Raw genomic sequence first — 21,435 nt, forward strand, 5'->3', positions numbered from 1 at the left:
ATTTTTTACCTAAAATTGAGAGCAGTTAGCAGATGCTTGGGTAGTGTGAACACTTGCAATATATTATTAAAACAAGCTCTCACCCCTCTGCTTTGAAATAGCTGCTAACACTGCTTTCTGTAACGCTTCTCAGGCTTTTTAAAAGTTTTTGTAATCCCAAGCAGATAGCAACCCTTAGTCTGAAGAATGTCAGAGTATGTAATTTAATGGCCCTTTCTAGCACTAAAATCAGGGAGTCAGTGAAAATTCCTGTGCAGTGCATAGCCATAGCTAAACTCTCCTGCAGTCACTTAAAGCAGGAGTGGAAATGCAGAGGTATAAGGAAGCCCTTCCAGATTTCACAATTATCTCATATCAATTGAGCTTGGTCCCCAAGGAACATCTACTAATGCTGGAAACTCAAGGCCCAAAGGCAGAAGAGCTTCAGACAAAACCCAGTTCCCATAGTGTCCTTACACCTTTAAAATCTCAGTACCTATCACATTTAAAAGCTAGAACAGGGACTGGATTAAACCATCTGCAACAAATCATCCTGGTATAATTTCAGTATCTTTGTGTTGCAGTTGCCCATAAACAAAAAGTTACTGTAAAAAAAGTTATTTGGAAACCAAAAAACATCATCATGGCTTTCCTTGATTAAATCCTTAGAGCATCTAAAGAACCCTACTCCAGTTTAAAGCTTCATTTTTGACAAAACAGCATTTTGAAAGAAAAAATATCTTTTAAAAGCTACCTGGCTCTAGTATTTGATAACTCATAATAAGTGCAGGAAGATAAAATGCTTATATTAATTTCTCTAATATATATAACCTATTAAATATAAGCAATATAATATTAAACTGAACTAAAATTAACATTATAATATAATAGTATTAACATAAGGAACAATATCCAAAGCAACATTGGATATTCATGAAGTAGTAAAAGGGTTTGTTTACTGCATCGAGTTTCCCATTAACTATCACTCATACTGTTGCTACTGAAATGGCCAAATGCGGTCTTTTGCAACATGATTTTCACTATGCAGGGCCTGGGAACGTCTGCTGGCTTTGTGCTTGAAGAGCAAGGTGATGGGACTTACTGGGCTTGCCTTGACCCATGAGCTGGTTTTAGCTTATTTTGGCGGCAATCACCTTTGTTCAGTGGCTGTTGCCTAACTTGTTTCAGCTTAGCTCTGTAAATGCTACATGAGGATGCAGCAAGCCTAAGTGGTAATTGCATAACAAACAACCCTTTACATTAATTGGGGCTGGGGGGCTTTTGTGCAACGTGAAAACTTTAGCAGTGACAAGAAAGCAGGTTGCATTAAGAGAAGGTATAAAGGTAACACCAAGCACCCCAGTGAAGGTGCCCTTGCAGCCACCCTGAGCTCATCCTGGTGAAGCGCTTGAGAGGCCATTGACCCATTTGACACCCAGACCCATTTTCTGCTCCAGGAGGACCAGTGCCGCTAGGCTGAGGAACAGCAGAAGGGTGAGCATAACCTGAGACAGATACCAGCAGCATTTTTATGACTGTATTGTTAATGATGCTTTTCCATATTAATTTGGAGTGTTAGTATTATTGTAGCTAGAATAATAACTGTTTTTTTATATTTTGATTAGACTGTTAAGACTGTAATTAGACTAACAATAAATCCGTAGCTCCACAGAAGAGGTGCTCCCATTTTACCCGTAAAGACGTTTTGGGTCTAACAGGCGGGTGAGGCAGGGTGAAGGGGCAATGGGGCAGATGTGGCTCCCAGATCCCCACCATCAGCACCATCCCTGCAAGCAGGAAGAGAATCGTTGGGGGACCTTGTTACGGCTTTGAAATGGAGATCTCTGACCTGTACTGATGTCTGAACATGCTAGAGAAGGATGTCTGAGGATGGCTTGGGCTGGCCTACCAGTGAGCAGGTCATTGAGTCTGCACGTTGCACAGATCATTACTGGTTGGTGCCTCAATTAACAGACACCGCAGCATAACTTGCAGCTGTACAATTAATCAGAGGTCAGAGATGGCTGGAGCTGTCTTACCCAAACTAGTAGGACACATCTTCTTTTCTATTCCCAGAAAGAGGGAGCAGCCAAAATACAGAATATGATTTGTTCCCTTCCTGGGAAGTGCCAAGAAAAGATGTGCTCCAGGTGAGCATCTCCTGATTTTTACCCATAGATCGGATCACTTTCTGATTAGCAAGTGCCAGCTTTGCCAAGAAGAAGAACACAACAGGCATTGCCCATAAGAGACTGAATAAAGCACATGTGCTTTTTTCAACACTCCTCACCCTGGAGCACAAAGCATTCCAATGAAAGGGAGGGAGGGGTGAGCTGTGAGAGGTAGCAGCCATCAATCCATCTGGTAATGCCTCAAATTGCATCCAAGATGAGCATAGCATTAACTTTGTTTCTCTGAAGTCCTATTTAGGGAACCGGCTCGTAAGATGTGGAGTAACAACAATGTGACTTTCATATCACTTTGAGAGAAAAGTATTTGAATGCACTGTTAGTTTATCTTGAGAAACCAGTCATTGCAACTGTGAGCTGGAGCTGGAGAACTCACTTTCATGCTGGTTCCAATTGATAAGCCCCAAACCGAACCTGATAGTTGTGTCTTGTTTACCCGAGTGATGGCTCTTTGTGTCCAAATACTTTTCTGAAAGCACATACCTTAGTTAAAGTCTTGCAAGGGACTTCAGTTTTTAATGGTCTCCTTGATTCACAAGGAGAGGAGCTGCTGCTGTGCAGGAGCAATGCTGATGTGAGGAATAACCTGCAAACATGAAGCCTGGCAGCAATCATATCCTGAGTTTGCCTGGTTTTATTTTCTTGTGGTTTAGCCCCAGCCAGCAACTAAGCACTACGCAGCCGCTTGCTTACTCCCCCTACCCTGACGGGATGAGGGAGAGAGTTGGAGGAATAAGAGTGAGAAAAGCTCCTGGGTTGAGATAAGAACAGTTTAATAATTGAAATAAAGTAAAATAGTAATGATAAAAATAACAATATAATAATAATAATAGTAGTAATAGTAATAATAATATACAAAGCAAGTGATGCACAATGCAATTGCTCACCACCCACTGACTGATACCCAGCCAGTTCCTGAGCAGCGATCGCTGCCCGCCAGCTAACTCCCCCCAGTTCATATACTGAGCATGACGTCATATGGTATGGAATAACCCTTTGGTCAGTTTGGGTCAACTGTTCTGGCTGTGCCCCCTCCCAGTTTCTTGTGCACCTGGCAGAGCATGGGAAGCTGAAAAGTCCTTGACTAGTGTAAGCCCTACATAGCTACAACTAAAACATCAGCGTGTTATCAACATTCTTCTCCTACTAAATCCAAACCACAGCACTATGCCTGCTACTAGGAAGAAAATTAACTCTATCCCAGCTGAAACCAGGACATATCTGTTAATAGTTGTTGCCTGCTCAGCACACATGTTGTTCTCAGTGGCAAAAACCTGCTTTCATGGAAAGCCACTGCCTGTCTCCACATGGCAGTTGTGATGTGAAAAAGCTGAACCACCACAATATGGCCAAGAGGTCCTGGCCCCAGGTTATCCCACAAGGACCCCACCCCAGGAGGAACGCCCTGGAGAGAGGCAACCCTATTCAGTCCTGCATTGCTTGCAAGCCTGCTGCTAAATAGCTCATCCAGGGAATAACAAACTGCCTGGAGGTAGAGTATGTGTTTGTGCCCTCAGGCAAGGATGGGATTTGCCCCGTGCCCCACATGAGTGCTCTGATAACAGGGTTATTTCAGAAAGTGTGGAGGGAAGAGATGGGGGGATTCTCCAGCTATGGTTTGAGAGCACACAGCAGCTGCTGGGTCTTGTACAGTGTGTTATCTTATGTGTGTTTTGCAAGACTTGCAGATTAAGTCCCACTGGGGAGAAACCATGGCTTTTAAGGGCACTTTGATACAAGCTGGCTGCACAGCCCAGAGTCCCATCAGTCCTGGTCCCACTTCCAGTGTAAGCGTGATGTGGGACAGGGTGTGAAGACACAGATGGTCTTCTGCAGACAATAATAAGCCCATACGGTGCTGGAGAGGGCTCTGCACTCTTCCAGAAGTCATCTGTCCCACCAGCAGATTGCAGATACATCTTACTCTGGTAATGTAACTGTAAGATGACTTGGATTAACGGATTTAATTATGCTTCATCTGTTTTAACAGCTAGAGTTAAAGTTATCATTTTACATGTTGCAAGCATGATCAGGTGGCCTGTGTTTTGTTTGCTGTAACTTCTTATTTTCTTTATTAATTCTATTTTGCCTAATAAAGTGCTTTAATTTACTCTAATTTACATATTGCACTGTAGCTAAAGAACAGAGATAAAGACAGATACAAGAAACTTTAATAGATAATTGGTTAATTAAAACAACTTAACTGGTATGTGGTTTATAACATATTGTTCTCACAGAAGCAACAATATGGTAAACTGCTCTGGATAGGTAATTCCAAGTTTCAGCTGCCTTTTATGAGTGTATACTATAAAGGGCTGGTAATTATGAAATTCCTCAGATAATTAGGCTCCCTTCCTCAAAAAGATCTGAACTGCTATGTATTAAATCCTTATCCAGTCTTGTCCCCCTATCTGCTAAAGGCAATTTATAGTTGTCATGGGAATTTACCCAACTGCACACCCACCTACCCTCTGCTATTACCAGGACCTGTATGAAGCATTTTGGGTGGGGAAGACACATTCACAGCTGTCTCTGCTTCCTGAAAGAAGTTTGGATCAGGTGGGATACCATGGAGGGAGGGCAAATTGCTGCTGAGCCTGCTCCAGGCAAAAGATGCTGGAAAGGAGAGGATAAGTGGTATCAAGGTTGGGCTGGTAGAGCCGGGAATCTGCAACACAGGCAGTGTCATAGGGCCCATGGTGAGGGACAGGGATCAGAGAGCCATGCCTAGGAGAAAGTGGAAAGGGAAGATCTGCTGGGATGAGAAGTGGCTGTGCAGAGTTTGCTGCAACCCTGAAATCGGTCAATCACTTACCTAAACCAAATCTGGAAGCAAGGATCTGCCTACAAAGACATCCTGAGCAGGGGAAGAGCTGTTGATAATCCTTTTAAATGTTCCATCTGATCAGCTTACTTTTAACCATTTTCAGTGTATTTTCTGTCTAATGTTTAGGTTGGGTCTTCTTTGGGCCTTAGCAATAAGGTGGAGGTCTGGGCAGATCTACCTCAAAGCTCTGGCAGACTCAGGGATCTGCAACATCAGCTTGTGGCCGGGCAGCTTGGGGTGGGCAGAGGTGCTCCTGTTTGCTGCAGCTGTCTATACAGCAGTGCCTTTGGGTCACTCTACTAATCTTCCAGTTGTGACCTCTCAAAACAGTTGGTCTGACAGGTGCCAAGGAAAACATCCCTCTTTCACTTGGTTTCAGCAGGAGAAATACAGCCCACCTGGGAAGGGTGTGTTTGAGCTGGAGCTTAAGGCACTGAAATTTAGCTTTCTGATGTGTCTGTGTGCCCTGTGAATCCTACTGCGGTCATTTTAACAGCAGTTCAGACACCTAGCTCTCATGTAGATACCTGCAGTTAGATGTCCTAAATTTAAATTGAAGCCCATCCTCAATGGAAGAGTGGGTGGGACTGCACATTTCCACCCAGGTGGCGAGACTAGACATTAGATAAGTGGTCTCTGGAGGAAACAAAATGGGACTAAAGGCTCTACTCAAAACAAATAGAAAAAAGAAATAACAGGGAAGTCTGGTTTAGTTCTCAGTTCCAGGTGATTTAAGTAATTGGAAAAATCATAGTTGTGAAACAACACTTTGCAGACCATCATAATCAGCCACACAACTCAGCAGGGCCTAAGTGCAGCAGAGTGGCTCTAAAGACCCCTTGAGGAATGTGCTTTTCTGGGGGAGACGTGTCATTTTGAGATGGCATCTCTAGGAACAGTGGTTCCTTCAGAAAAATAGAAAGCCTTCAGGATCATAAGAATGCAGTGATTCGTGTAATACTTAAGAGACTTTAGCCAGCTTGCTGACAGACACTGTCATTCCAAGGTCTAGCTGCTGCAAGAATACAAACTGTAAATAATATGCAACTTTTTCATGCTGCAAAGAAAACTCTGAGCACTTGGAAGATTATCACCTCCATTCTAGGAGACCTGATTTAGGAAAGCACTGTGGGCTTTAAGTGAAGACTGTTCACACAACTAAAGCCAAGCACATGCTTGCACACCATACTCAGGTGACACCTACATAAGGGCTGTGTCTTCCCAAGTGATGTATTCAGATCATGCATACTCCCCTCCACATTATTAAGTTTGACTCAGTGCTTTGAATTCTGCTCTGAGCAATCCATAATCTCCAACCAAATAATCATAAAGGCCTGCTGGCCTTTAAACGTGTCTCTGACAATAGCAATAAACCTATTTATTACTATCATGACCACTGAAGAAAAGACCATGCACTGTGAGCATCACATCATCCAGATTTACTTGTAAAGCAAGCCATACCCAGCATTTACTAAATGGATGAGATAAAAATATTACTTTCAATATCTACAGATCAGGTATGTGGGCATTTAAATATCAGAGACAGCTACCACTATGAAGACTGGGAGAGGAAAAAAGACATAAAATGAGATTAAGACAGAAGGATATAAGCTACAATAAAACTAACTCAGTAAACAAGGCACTGAGATCAAGTCTGTACATCCACAAGCATCCCACCACTATAAGCCCAGGGATACATTAGGATCAGGTCAAAAAGCCCAAGGAAGGGAGAATGTTTCTTAGGTAGATACAGGTTTTGCCAAAATGCCCCAGTGTAATATGGACCAGGGCACCTATTTCAAAGCTTTAAGACTAGCAAGTGTCTGCTATCTCTAGTGCTCGCTAGAGCAAAGCAGCTACTGCCCCAGAGGTTCTGAAGCAATAAATGTATTGACGGAATAATGATAATATGTTTGCAGTAGAAAATTGCCTATATTCAGGCAGTGTCATGCTATAACTCTGCAACAATAACAGGCAGTCTCAGAAATAGGAAGAGAAACAGATTTGGAGAGATTTTCAGCTTTTAAAGAGTATTAAACAAAATGGAAATCTCTAGCAATACATACATAAGATAGAATTGCACAAAAAAATAGAGGAACAGTATGGGCTCCACTGGGGGAGATACCCACTGGGGTATCTTTACATATTTAAGAACACAAATGTCTACAGGACCAAACAAGCTTTATGGTCTTAGCTTCTCTCCACTGATATATAAAAATCAAGAGACTTGCAGAAATAGAGTTAATTCACCATTGCATATGCAGAGAGAATAGCTATAATAAAAAAGAATGTTCTCCTTGGCTAGTATTTATTTTTCAAATGTTACCACTAAAATTCTGGGTACAATAGTAGCAGAATTGCAAGAGGACATTTCAGACTTTTATGGGTAAAAAAGTAAATCATAAGAGAGGGAGAGCAGAGGAAATGAAAGAGATGGCATTCCTCTATGTAAAAAAATATATATATGATCAAGGCTAGACTAAGAAAGCTTTTCTGGTATTACAGATTATATCACCAGTTTTAGGAGCTTTCCCCCTTCTACACAGATTATCTTTGGAGCTCTTAATATATCTGCAGCTGGAATAGGCTCTTGTGGATTCTCTCAGAGCAATGGATGACAGTGACTGGGAGTACCCAAATCCCATTTTTCCCCTCAACCCACTGACTCTCACTTCATGGGGAAGATGAAAACACTGATACACAAAAATATTTTGAATCCTAAAATCAGGGATAGTTCTGACAAACACAATAACATACCAGACTCTGTACTTTAAAAAAAAAAAAATCTATTTATTGCCTAGCAAATAGCCTTTACGATATATATATAATTTAATTTGCTCACTTCCTTCCATAAAAAAAGTTTATCCTGCCTAAAATACTTCCTGTGAGTTTATCAAGGGTAATAATACTGATGTGATTATGAGTGGATCTAATATGCTTCAGGCTCTACCTGTTGCCACCAATGGCAGAGGGAGACAGCTTAGATTTTAAAAGGAAGATATGGGAAGCCTCTGGCACCAGTAGAAATGAAGCACAGAAGGGAGGGTACACCCACACTTACAACAGTGTATTTGGGATATTAAGAGCGACTCTTCAGCATCAAAGCTGTCCTACTTCGAGTCTTACCATATTTGCCAAAGCACAATTCAGGGAAAAGGACTTTGGCACAAATCACATTCCACTGGAAGACTTGTTAATAAATAAATTACATCCCACTTCCAGAAACAATTTCCTATGATGAATAAAAAAAGTCAGGTCCAAAAAAGTGTTGTGACAGCATGACACATAACTGAGTGACAAAAAAGATTTTGCTTCAGTAGCAAAATCAGTGCCTGATAAAACATTGCATTTCCCTAGGACTCAAAAGGTACTGCAAAATAGGAAGAAAAACTCAGCACCCCCAACAAGGGCCCTGCAGCACAGCCCAAAGACAGATAAGTTTTTGAATAAAAAGATATCTCCTGGGCTCAGAGTTGCTATACTGCACAGAAGAAATATTGCATTAGCACATGGGTGCAAGGATGTGGAGAGTAAACTGCTTGCACTGAGGACCAGAGTAGCTTCATCTTTGCACAAAGGCCACTGCAATAAGAATGATGTGTATTTTTGTGGAAGTTAATGAAATTTCTCCCTAGTAATCACATGTGTGTCTGGCAGGAGCCTCAGCTGACCAAGAATTAGCAAAATGTGGGACTACTGATCATCAGGTGCAGCACTTGGGGAGTGAAAACAGATATTCCTGTGCATCTCTGGAGACATTAAGGCAGATCTATCCTTCTGGGGATGAACTGCTGCTTCTCTAGAAAAAACCCTTTGATTTTCTGAGGATAATCTTGGGTCTTGCTTAGACATAACCAAGCCTCATTTTGAGTAGTAGGAACATGGAGCTCAGTTGCTGGACCAGCCACATTCATGAGCAGAAACCTTTCTGTCCTGCTCATCTCTGAGCACTCTCATGCTGCCAGGGCTCAAGTAACCACAGGATTCATAGTTATTATGGGCTGTCACTTAATGTAAAGAGTGTCATGTTCAACCCTAGACTAGACATCATCTTCACAGATAAAAACAAAATCACAGAAGCAAACTTTTATTTGTGACCACAGTTTACAGTTTCAATGACTCAGCTACAAGCAGAAGAATAAAGTGCAAATCTGTCCAGATGAGTATTTACTTAAAAGCCTTGTAAGAACCGTTTTCACATAACTGAGAACACTTGCACACCAACTATCTGAGAAAACCAACAATTTTTAAAAAAAAAACCACAAAGAAAAGGAGTATAATTTGGAACTGTCTCAAGAATAGTTGACATGATGCCAAAACCCCACAATCCTACAACTTAAAAAGGAGTTGTGCTGCTTTAACAGCATTCTTGATGACTCTTGCAGCATGCAGCAGTGCTTGCTCAGCGTGCGGAGTACTTGGGAGAAGGGCACATGCCCATCAGCTATCACTCCCAATTTGCCCCCATGGGCCAGGTTCGGCTTCTAGCCTTCCTGACAAACCGAGTCCTGATCAAAATCTGAAAATTAAACTGCCTGGGTTCACAGCAAGCTTCACTTTCCCACTCACAAATGGTGAGTCAGACAGCTTTGCAGAGCAGCACTGTGCTGAAGATCAAGAAGCAAAAGAAAATGGGATGATGAACAGGCAGCAACCAGCTGCTCCTGTCCCAAAACACAACAATAAGCTTTTCAAGCACCTCTCTCTGGTTTCTTGGTAAAACCAACCACGACACGGGCTGAGTCATCCTGCCTCCCTCTAAGGACACTGTGACTGCAGGTTGGGGCTGTCAGACATCAGCACGGCTCCCACCAGTGTGAGCTGCCCCAGGCTCCCCTTCAGTGGTTGCTCCCATCTGCCCAGCACTTCTGCAGGACAGACAGCACCCAAACCCTTGCCACCTCACCCCAGGCAACTCTGTACAGCCTACACCAGTCCGCTTCCTCCTCCAGATAGGAGACAGTGAGAAATTGCCGCTTGTGATATGAGGGGTTGGGTGTACAGTTTCTTGGTGTATCTAAACAGGGGATGCAAGGAGATATTAGTACACTGTGCTTAGGCTATATGTAATCCTGTGGTCTTGGGGATCAGGAAGAATTACTATTTCTGCCACTTGATGTGTAACTTGCATTTTGGGTTTGTTTTCCCTTCTGTAGCATCAGCAAGCAGCCACAGGTAAAGGTGGATTTGGCAGGGGACACATCTTGCTCCCATGGCCAGGATTAACCAGATCACTAGGTTTGGGATCAAGAGGGAGGATTTCTTTAAGTCAAGGATCATAGGGATGCCTTTACATTTTTCATCTCCTTCTGTAAGATGTCATTACACTACCAAAAGCCACCTGGCCATTTTTACTGGGCAAATATCCTGTTGCTGCAGGAGCCCATGACACAACATTCACAGTCTCTCCTGCTTTCTACCTCTGACACATTGCTTTTTGTAGTATTTGGTATTTTAGACTTGGAGTTAAGTACATGAAAGTATGTTGGAGGATTATCTGTGGCTTTTGAAGCTCCAGGATGTTCCTCTGAACCCCTGGATTTAATTTCTATTTCAGAGCTGCCTGAGCTCACAGTGGCCCCATGCAGTCCTCCATCCTCCTGTTTCACCAGCTATGCAATACTGTTCATGATTGAGAGAGGTACCCAAGAAAATCACACCAGCGGTGATCCTTAATCCTTTACAATTGTTTACCAAGAACACTCTGAGTGTCCATAATATACTATGATAATGAAGTTATATTCTCAATTAATTATGAGCTATATCTTTTACCAGCTATCCTGCTATTTTATGTAGGATCAGTGTTCACCAAAATAACTTCAGCAGTCTGGTGCTGTTCTTTGTTTTGGCCCAGTGTTCCCTTCTCCCCATCCTCTGAAGGTCTCTCAGTATTTCCCATTATCACAGTACATATTATTAAGCCACAAGTTCCCCAGGAGTTTCTCCAAAACACTTGGAAGCCCATTGCACAGCATCTCTAATTTAAATGCATTTGACTCAATAATACAATTTAATAACCACCATAGTTACAGTTTAGAATGAAAAATATCTCATTAGCTCTGTAAACTTGCAATATGCTATCCTGTTTTTTTTTTTTTAATTACAAGGCAGAAATATTTTTGGAACATATTTGACTTTTCAGTAACACTACCATCAATTTTATCATGCCCACTCAGTAGTGGGCCTTATACCAGCAATAGATTCCTTTTAATTCCTAATATCAGATTTCTTTTAGTCCTTTTTATTTTTTTTTGTTTTGTTTATATTTTGTTCTTTACTTCTCTAACCACATACTTTCAAGTATCATAATAGCTCAGCTTAAAATGTAAACACCAGATAATTGGTGTTATATTAATTATTCTCTCTTCCCTTCTTTATGTATGTGTATGCATATATGCCTGCACTAACAGCCACTGCCTGTCACCTACACTTAAAGAAACATCTTTATCTATAACATGTAACAATATTATGTATGTACATATATCATTCATATACATTTACTGTCAAGATGCTGGCAGCCATCCAGCTGCCAACCTTATCAATATAAATAGAGAAATTGGAGAGGGGACAGCCAGTGATTTCAGTGTAGATATTGACTCACAGACCAAGTTATTATTCCTTTTTGACAGGATAGGGGTTGGGCTTTTGCATTACTCTAACACCCCCAAAATTTTGTATTTATTTATTTATTTTGCACAGCAGAATCTTGGGTCTTCAGTATCCAATTGAACATGCAAGAAAAACCTCTCTGGGAACAAGCAAGTTCCTTTATGTTTTCCTTCACCACCAGTTTTGCTCAGCACTAATGTTGTCAGGAGAAAGCAATACAGCATCTCCATCCCCCAGGCCATGCCCATTCCTCCCCCAGCAAAAATGAGGGGAACCACTTGTGCCCCCTGTGGCAATGTGGGGTCTGGATCAACATCAGGCTGGTATCCACCTATGCCCATACCCCACATCAATCTTTTGCTGTTGTTACCCTGACACATCCCTCCCAACCATGCCCCCCAATGGTGGCTTCAGCTTACCAGGAGAGGACACACTGTGACCAAGGGTTGTTTCTCCACTGGAGCCAGACGAAAGGGATTGTCCTAGACCAATCAGTTCTTAGGGGCAAGGACAGCTTTTAAAGGCTGCAGATGTGTCAGAGCTGCGGGCACTCAAGGTATCAGCCCCATCAGCTCCTCCCTTGCATTTGGGCTCTACCAGCGGCTACCTGGTTCAGATCAGCATCTACTGGTCCTGGTGTGGGCAGATCCCTGTGGTATCTGTCCTGCCCCAAGCCACCAAGTCAACCTGCCCCTATGGCAGTCCCAACACACAGAGGGAAGGTAGGACTCATCTGTAGGGGAAGGCCAGGGCTGCTGCTGCGTTACTGGAGAAGCCAGGTGAGAGTGGAGCAGGTGGGTTTGCATAGAGAAACTGTGCCAGCTGGCTTCAGAAAAGCAAGAGCTTCTTCTGGGGTGGGTAAGGGCTTCTTTGCTTTCATCTAAGCATGTTGAGGCATTGATTTAATAAATGCTGACTTTATTTAGATGCACTCCCCCATGATGCTCTCCATCCTGCCCAGCTGCATCACCCTCCCATGCCTGAGTCCTGCAGTGAGGACAGAGAAGCTCAGTGCAGGGAGCTGCGCTGCCAGTTGGATTGGGATGGAGGAAGGAGTGGAGATGCTTGGGGAAAGGCCGGGCAGCAGCCAGGCAAGCTGTGCACCCAGGCAGGCCGTGAGAGCCATGCTGGGGGCTTGTCCGGACCTGAGAGCTGCTCTCCCCCTCCCTGGTGCCTCCCCCCCATGTCTCTCTCTCCACTCCCTTCCCTGCCCTCCGGTTCTACGACTATAATCAAATCATAACTTTTATTAAATTTGAGATTACTTTTTAATGGAATCAATTTCTTGTGCAGCGCTTTCCCCTTCTGCCCCGCGGCTCAGCCATGCTCTGCACTTTTGTGGTTTTACTCTGGCTTTTATCTCTGCTGCTGCCCTAATGACAAACGCTGGCTGCATAGGTGAGCAGCCATGACCCTGTCCTGCCTGACTGACAAGATGCATCGTTAGCTGTGGGGGCTCTGACAATGCTTGTCCCTTTGCCTGGTGTCACCGGAGCAGACATCCCTGCTGAAGAGCACCACAGGGACAACAGGATTTGTCCCACCTTGCAGCTGGCAACATGGATTACGTTAGCACGCCTGGGTTCAAGACATTTTCCCCTGGAGGGAAGGGAGCCCTCACCTTTCCCCTTTGCTTTGTTGCTGCATTGGAAACCCTATGCTAGATCCAGTTGCTCTGAAGCTCCTCGAGCTCGGACAGGCTGAAGGCACCTGATGGGAGCTCCCATCCTCTTTGTCATATCCTGCTGGAAGTCAGAAATTCAACCCAACCTGCTCACAGTGCCTGGCCAGGCTCTGCGAGGATGCCCATCCCAGGACAACCCCATGGGCAGGCGCTCTGCATGTTACCAAGTGGACCACACGGATGCCATGAAGGACAGCAATTCAAACCCAGCCTTCATGATTTTTCAGTTTCCTAATAACTGTATTGCCCAAAATGGCTTCGACTTTGCAGTTTTATGTAACTTTCCACTCATCTTCCCTGCGTCCCCTTCTTCTTATTCTTTTCTTTTTCTTCCTACAACACCTACAGATTGTATTATATCCTCTGTTACAAAAAGGCCCATTCTGCTTTCACTTGTAACCATATAATGACAACAAGAAAAATAACAGTGACAGTTTTTATTTGGTCCTCCTCCTGCTGATATTCTTGAAAAGGAATTTAAGATCCTAACTTTGGGTCTCACATACGAATGTTCTGGGTCTTGCAGCTTTCTTCGTTAGAAACTGTATTTTCTAAATCCTTATTTAGGAACAACAGGTCAGGCTGCCTCCTGCTTGTTTCAAGACCTGGCTCTGGTCCAGGCGTCTTTTTCACAAAAACTTTCTCCCAGTTTGTAATACCTGAGTTTTGAAAAGATGTATTTTGTTCTGGTCTGAAGGCATGTGGAGCTTGGGCTTGTGGGCTTTTGTGCTGTCTATTATGTAGTTTCATTGAATTTCTTTGGGAATTTAAATTTAATTCCTCCAAAACAAATAAAGATGCATTATCTGGAGTGATTTCTTCTGAGGAAACTGAAGCAGCAGGTACTGAGCACAGTGATGTGCAGAGGTGCCCTGAGGCCATATTAGCCCCAGCATTTACCAACCTGCAGTCTGTGCAGCTCAGTGCCCAGCCTGCACCCAACACGTAGCAGTCAAGGCGTATCATGGGGTACAGACCACACTGGTGATTAATTATTCAAGACAACCACCAAAAATTTCTCTAGCCTGACCTTTTGCTTCCATCAGCCTGTTTGATGTTCATGCCACACCATGACAAATATTTGTCCTGAACACAATGCCTGCTGCTATGTTCATACCATGGTGTACCTGCTCTGCCTCTGAAGAAATAAATCTGATATCTACTGTCTGATTTGGTCAGTAAGAAACAATATCAGCTTTTTCCTCCAAGTCTGGCGCTCTCTTTAAGTTTAAGAAAGAGCATAAGAGTCCACCTACTGATTTGGGTTTTGGTGTGTCTGCTCTTGCTGTCTCCCTGAATGCACTAAAATATCCTCCATGGCTGAGCTTCCATGCGGCCAGAAGCAGGTACTCTGTAATTAACATATCTCTATAAGCATTCACAACATTTAACTGCTTCCAAAACAGTATCAAATACCTCTTTTCATTCAGAATTTGAAGATTTTATATTGAATTTGAAGGAGATTTTATATTGTTCTTTGCTTCCTTCCTAAGATGGGAATCCAGAGCTCTTTCTACAAACTAGAGAAACATCTCATGCCGTGACAACAAGATGAGAAACTCTAAGTCTGTAGTTATTCAGGTAACTTTCTTCTTTCTCCTTCTTTCAAAGTCTTATTTTGTTTTTCAGCCAAGTCCATTCTGTGTGTATCTCTGCCTGTGAACAAAAGGATGTTATTCTTTGAGATTCATTTGAAATGCTCTTCCATGGTCGTTTATGAAAGCATAAAAATAGATTCAGTCCTGAAGCAGAAGACACATCATCAAAAGAGAGAGAGATATATATATGTATATATATATATGAATAGATATTTGTGTGTTTGTGTGTGTGTCTGTGTGTGTGTGTAGTCTTTTAAAGACTACGTTCCCTTTTTTGGCTATGCACATGGGGTTTATTCCTGCAAAGGGCGAAGTTTTTTCCAGTCTCACACAAATCACCAGGACTGAGGGAACTGCAGTTCTGGCGTAACTCTCCCTGTAATTAATAAATCATCTAAACAGCAGAGAGTAACAGGTCCACTTTGAGGTCCAACAGGAAACTTCCAAGTGTGGAAGTCTTTAAAAATTTTTCAAAAAAGTCCATTTTGGTGTCCGCTATCAGATCCTATATTTCTGTTGCTAGAATCTACGAAGAAGCTCAAGCCCTCCTGCAGGTTTAGCAGGTTAGAGTGGGAGCTGGGTATGGCTTCAGTTTTACTGAGCTCAGGGGTGGACATGTCCCCTTTCCTGAGCATGGGGAATGAAAAACTGTGGTGGTGTTGCCATGGCTTTTTCCATGATCTGTCAGAGCAGCCAGGCCAGCAAAAGCAGCATTTCAAATACTGACTTTCTGACTGGTTTTTAAGCCTCAGATTGCAATAAGTAATTAGTTGTCTTTCTGTTACACTCCTCAATCAAGCACATAAATGCTGGCCGCTTCTATCCAGTTTTATTAAGTAAAATTCAATCAGAAGATCTTTTCCCCCAAAACTAACAATGTCATCATACGGATGATCATCCACCTTGGTGACTTGTGCAACATTTTCAGCTGCCCTAGTCTATTCCTGAGTCCTCCTGCTGCCTCCCTGCCTACCAACATCTGGCTGACAAATAACTTTCCTGCCCTACACCCAGGCTCATTCAGAAATATATGTTTCATTATGCAAGGCATCAGGGCTACTTGTCTCCAGTGTTATCTTCCTGGGGCTGATGGCTCCTGTTTTCAGCTGTGCTTGTCACCGTGTGCCCCCTGACTGCTCCCACTTCTCATGGGACCTGACAAGCACAGCGGTCTCAGTTCCTTCCAGACTGGGATGTGCTTGGGAAGGTGTGTGTGGGGGGGCACCATTCCACACCCTTGCTGCTGTCCCACGGCACACTGTGACCTGGCAGATGTCTCATCAAGCAGCCTCTGGGCTGCTTATTTCCTACCAAATAAGGAATACAAATGTGGTCCCTTAGTCTCCGAGGGAAGCACATTTTTCAGTGACACTTTCAAGAGGACAGCCTGTCCCTCCTCTAAAGCCATCGCAGCGTAACACCCCAATCTGCAGACAAACATTATGCAAATGTCTCTTTTACAGCCATAGTCAGAAATGTGTCTTTTCTTGTGCTTCATTAGGACATTGGCATAAAACATCATTGCAGCCTCTGACATTTGTAGCCTTTCCATCAGAAAGGCAAGATTGTTTTCCAGGTAATGGCTGTTTTAATTTCTGTAATTTTTAGAAACCCGGTCTTGCTCCTTGCTGCTCAGATGATCCCACTGGTGGCCCAGATCTCCACATCCAGGTATTTACCAGGCTGCTCTGCCTCCTTCCCAATAGTCCATGAGCCATCCACACCTCCAGTGAAGCTGCATCTGGAAGAGAAGAGAGAAAAAATAATTGCAAAGACTGAACGGAGTCAACCCCAGGTCGATCCTGGGTATCCATCTTCAGGCCCTTATTTTTGTCCCCATGGTGATCCCAGCTCACTTCTCCTTAGCTGGTCTGGGCTCTGCTTGCAGGTTGCTCCAGGACTCAAACGTGCAGTGTTGAGAATGATGTTCCCAACATCTGTCAGTCTGCTCAAGGGAGACCACTGCCCCTGGGAAAGTGTTCATCTATTTCAAACAATAAATGCACATAGTACACTCCATGTAGAAATAAAAAGTTAAAGTTTTCTTAAAAATGAAGCTACCCTACTGAAGTCCTTGAATTTTGGTCTAACAACCCTTGTGTCCTGCTGTATATTGCTATTTCCCATGGGTGCTCACAGGATGTGGATTTTTATGTGGCTTTCCCAGTTGTTCATTGCTTATGGACATGATGTTACATGGTGGTTCTGCACATGTCCTGTGGCCACTGCTGTTTTCTGTGTGGATTTCCCAGAGCTCTGCTCCTGCCCTGCCTGCTGTTGAGCTATTCCTCCCAGTCTGCCTAGTCCAGACCAGCCACAGCTGTATGTGCTGTGTCCCCATACTGCTCCTCTCTTTACTGTGCTGGTCACCCTCTAGGTCCAGCTCATGAGATCTCTTCCCTGAACCTTTGTCCAAGCCATTTGCACCCCCAACCCATCACTGAGCAGAAGGGTGAGGTCTTTCAGCACTTTCTGGTGTGGAAGCTCTCACTTGGAAGGAGCATGTCACCTCTCATCCTATTTTACTCTCTCTGTGATTAATTCCCTCCCATTCCAGTACAGGGAAGAAGAACAGCAACAACAACAAATTGACTTTTCAGTGGTTCGTAAGAAGAACTTGCCGATTCCTTTCCCTGTGCCTGAAAAGCTCTCCTCTCTACTCGCTGTGTGAATCTTGTAATATATTAGTGTAGGAAGCTGACCCAAACACCTAGGCTGTCCCTAGCATGGCTATGCCCAGCTGCATAGCTCAGTTGTTCAGACTAGAGGACCATGCTTGGGCAGGAGGGCCTCACCATGTGTTCCCAGGATGATAGGAATGGGCATTGCAGAGCAGATCTGATCATGGGTTGACTTGCATGTTCTGGATAATGCTTCTCCATCCCCTGATGTAATGTACTTGTAATGCCATTTCCTTGAAATATGAAAAGCAGAGGAAATATATAAGTAAATATAGCGCCTATATAGTAATATATGAGTAAATATAGTGCTTACTTGGAAGAAAGCACTAGACGAATACTAAAAGTGAGTTGTTTGGTTTGACAGAGTACGACATGTACCTGACTTCATTACTCTGTCAGAATATATACTGCTTGAAGGCATTCTGATAATTATTTGTGTCATTTATTTATTTATTATTTATTCTCACTTTAAACAAGACTAGGTGTGCTACGTATTTTGTAGAGAGATACTCACAATATGGTATTTGTGTAGGAAGCTGCAACAGTTTTTTAATTGTTTGTGACATGAAAATAGTCATAAGAACCTGGTCTTTTTTTAATCCTGAAAATGAACATTGGTAATCACTGTTCTACTGAGAAGCATCTTAACACATTCCTGCAAACCTCGCTGAAAACAAACGCAGGAAATTTCACCCTCGAAAATATTTTGCAAAAAATAAGGTATGAACTTGTACACACTAAATCAATTTTTTTTCATCCTTGGCAGCAAGTGCCTTACTCAAATTTCTATTAAGCTCTGGAAAGGCTGTTTTGTGTCAAGAAAGAAAAAGTCAGCTCCTTGGATTTTTCTTTAACAGATGATAGTCTTCTAATGAAAAGCCCAGATAGTAGCAAGCCCTCACTAAACTAGTGGTTTTCAAAGGCCTCCTTCTGTACAAATTTGGTAATTAAAAATTTGGGAAAAAAAACAAGCCAAAACCCTACAACCAGATGTAGGCCAAAAATTTAGTTGAAAATGGACAATCTCCCCAGCCCGTGGGTGTTTAATAGCCAGCTTGCCCAGGAGGTCACTCAGCCGTGTCCCTGTAGTGATTTCTCTGTAGACTGTGCAAGCCCAGACCATGGGGAACACTTCCCCATGGCTCTGCCTTGTAAAGCAATTTCCGGTGTGGGGTGCAACAGAGGTTGTAGGATGGCTATGGAAATTACCAGTATTGGCTCAGGCTTCCTTCCCCACAGATCCTGGATCAGCAGAGGATATCAGTACAGGGAATTAGAGCTAATACAACTTCTGAATCAAAGCCACGTGCCAGCAGCAGGATTGCATTTCCCAGGTGTTGAGGCAATGAGGAGGCAGTGTGGGATGCAGCTGGAGCTGCCATGTATGTCTGCACCTTTTATTTTAAAAATACCTGTTATTTTCTTTTATATTTTGGCTAGTGGAAGCTATTTCTTTAAGGCAGGATAGAACAGAAGGGAATGCATTGGCCAGCAGTGCCAGTCTGTGCATGTGCATATGTGGTGCGTTTGTGTGTGTATGTGTGTGTACGTGCATGTTTGTGCGTGCATGTGTGTGTGAGTATGCTGGGAAAGCACCAAAAGCCTTCGATACTCAGATTCATCATGGGTAACACATCCACAGGGGGACACAGGAACATGGTGGGGGTCCAAGTGCAAAGCTCCCAAAGCCTACAGGAGGCTGCAGATGGGTCCCCCTGAGAGTTGTGGGTGCACTGTCCACAGCAGCTGGGCTCAGACCATCACTCATGGCTGGAGCACCACTGCTGGGGTACCAGCATCCCCAGACTTAGTGCTCCCACTGGTCTGAGTGTTTTCATTGGGAGAGGCCAGGTGGTGAGAGCCTTCCCCTCCATCAGCTCCCATGCACATCCAGGTTGGTGCACCGTGGAGTAGCAGGGTCCATGCTGGCATGGTGGCAGTGGGTCTGGCTCCTCTGGATGTGCTGCTCTGGGGTTTGAGAGCATGCTGGTATTGCCTGTCAGGGAGATTGGTGGGATCTGAGATGCCAAACTTCCTGAGTCATTTACAAAGCGCTGTTTGCCCACCCCTGCTCGGCGGTGATAAATGGAGTTATTATATCTGCACAATCTTATCCTGCCCCCCAGCAAAACTCAGTGGTGAATTGAATGTTGCTGGGGAAGGCTAGTGAAGCATACGGAGCAGTGATCACATTTGTCTTGCAGGGAGAGGAAAAATTGAGGGCTGCAATAAGCAGCATTAAATAGCCAAGTGCACTGAATTACAGCTTGGCAGCTCCCTGCCTGCTGCGGTCTTCCAGAGGATTTCCATTGCCTTCCCATCGGCTTGGGCATCCCAGTGACTGGGAGTGGTTGCTGGGGCTCTTCTCCCATCTTCTCTCACACCTCTTGTGCATCTCAGGTGGGAAAATCGGCTTGGGTGTTCCTGGTCTGCAATGGAGTCACCTCGTCTCACAGGAAGGACTCTTTCCTGGTTGGGTTGACCAGTGGACGCTATTCACAGGCTCTTTTCCCTCTACCACAGCGCTTTCCTGCTTTGGGATCGTTGTCTCCACAGGAAAGACAAGGTGTATGGCGGGTACCGGGTGAAAATGACCTTTCCTGCATGCATACTATACACTCAAGTCACATGCTGACCAGATGGGGCTAATTAATAAGTATGAATTAGTTAATACTACTAAAGCACTTGGAAACAATGAATCATCACTTGCTGAACCGTTACACCCAGTATTCCCTCTGCAGCTGTAGTCAGGATGGACATTTCTGGTGCAGAGGAGTCACCCCCAGTTAGAATGAGCGTGCAAGTCTGGAGAGGGCTTGCAGAAACTGGTCTGGACCCCCAAATGGTGGTGCATGAGCTCCCATGATCCTCCAGCAGCTGTATGGATGGACTGCACTGTGGTGCATGTGGTGGTATGGGTGATGCGCAGGTCAGGACTGCAACTCAGTTTGTGTGTTTATGGACAGACGAATGTTAATTGGGGCATGATTTGTTTGCCAGAGGAGCAATCAGCCAGAGGCAGCGATACCCCTATAGGTGTGTGCGCTTGTGTGCATCAGTGTGCAATGCTGTGCATGCGGAATACTGGTGCATGCTGGTGTTGAGATGATAATAAAGTGGGTGGGCAGAGTTGCATCAGCATGGGACTGTTTTGGGGAGGATGGGTGCTAGAGAGTATATTGAATAGGAATGTGGACACTCTGGCTGGAAAACATGTGCTCTGCATGCATCTAATCCCACAGACACCCCAAGAGAGCCACGGGGTTGGCTCAGGGGTATGTCTACTGGCACAGCATCCACAATCGGGGTGCGCACCCGTGCTGGGGCCAGCGGAGAGCGGTGGCAAGGGGGCTGTCATGATTTGTGGCTGCCAGCATCTGCGTTTGGTGGGCTGTGCCTCCTCCTCCCCGGTGCGGGCTGTGGGAACTGCTGGCCTCCCTGTCAGCGGGGGCGGTGAGCAGCGCAGCCCGGGCCCGTGTGTGGGGTCGCGGGTCAGTGCGATGCTCTGTGGAGAAATGCTCAGTCCCGATGGAGGCTGAGTGTGGGAAGAACTGCTGGGAAAGTCACAGCCTTGCCCCTTGGAGCCCGGAGCAGAGCAGCAGCTAAAGCACTAGCCTCCCGGGAATAACAGCGAGGGGTTTAACCCTGTGCATGCTGCCTGAGGCTGGGATTGGCAGTGCAGAACATGCCTCTGAGGCTGCCCCTACCCGTGCAAGGGGCACTGTGGTCACCCCTGCCCACAGGAGCATCCTTGCAGCAATACTGACAGCATTGGCTTTGTCCACTCATTAAAACCTCTGAGCGACTGCATGGCAAGTCCCAGAGAGAGGGGGAAGAGGTCTTCACTATCGTGCTGAGATGGGATCAG

This window comes from Pelecanus crispus, chromosome 8, assembly GCF_030463565.1.
Source record: "Pelecanus crispus isolate bPelCri1 chromosome 8, bPelCri1.pri, whole genome shotgun sequence".
NCBI lineage: Eukaryota > Metazoa > Chordata > Aves > Pelecaniformes > Pelecanidae > Pelecanus > Pelecanus crispus.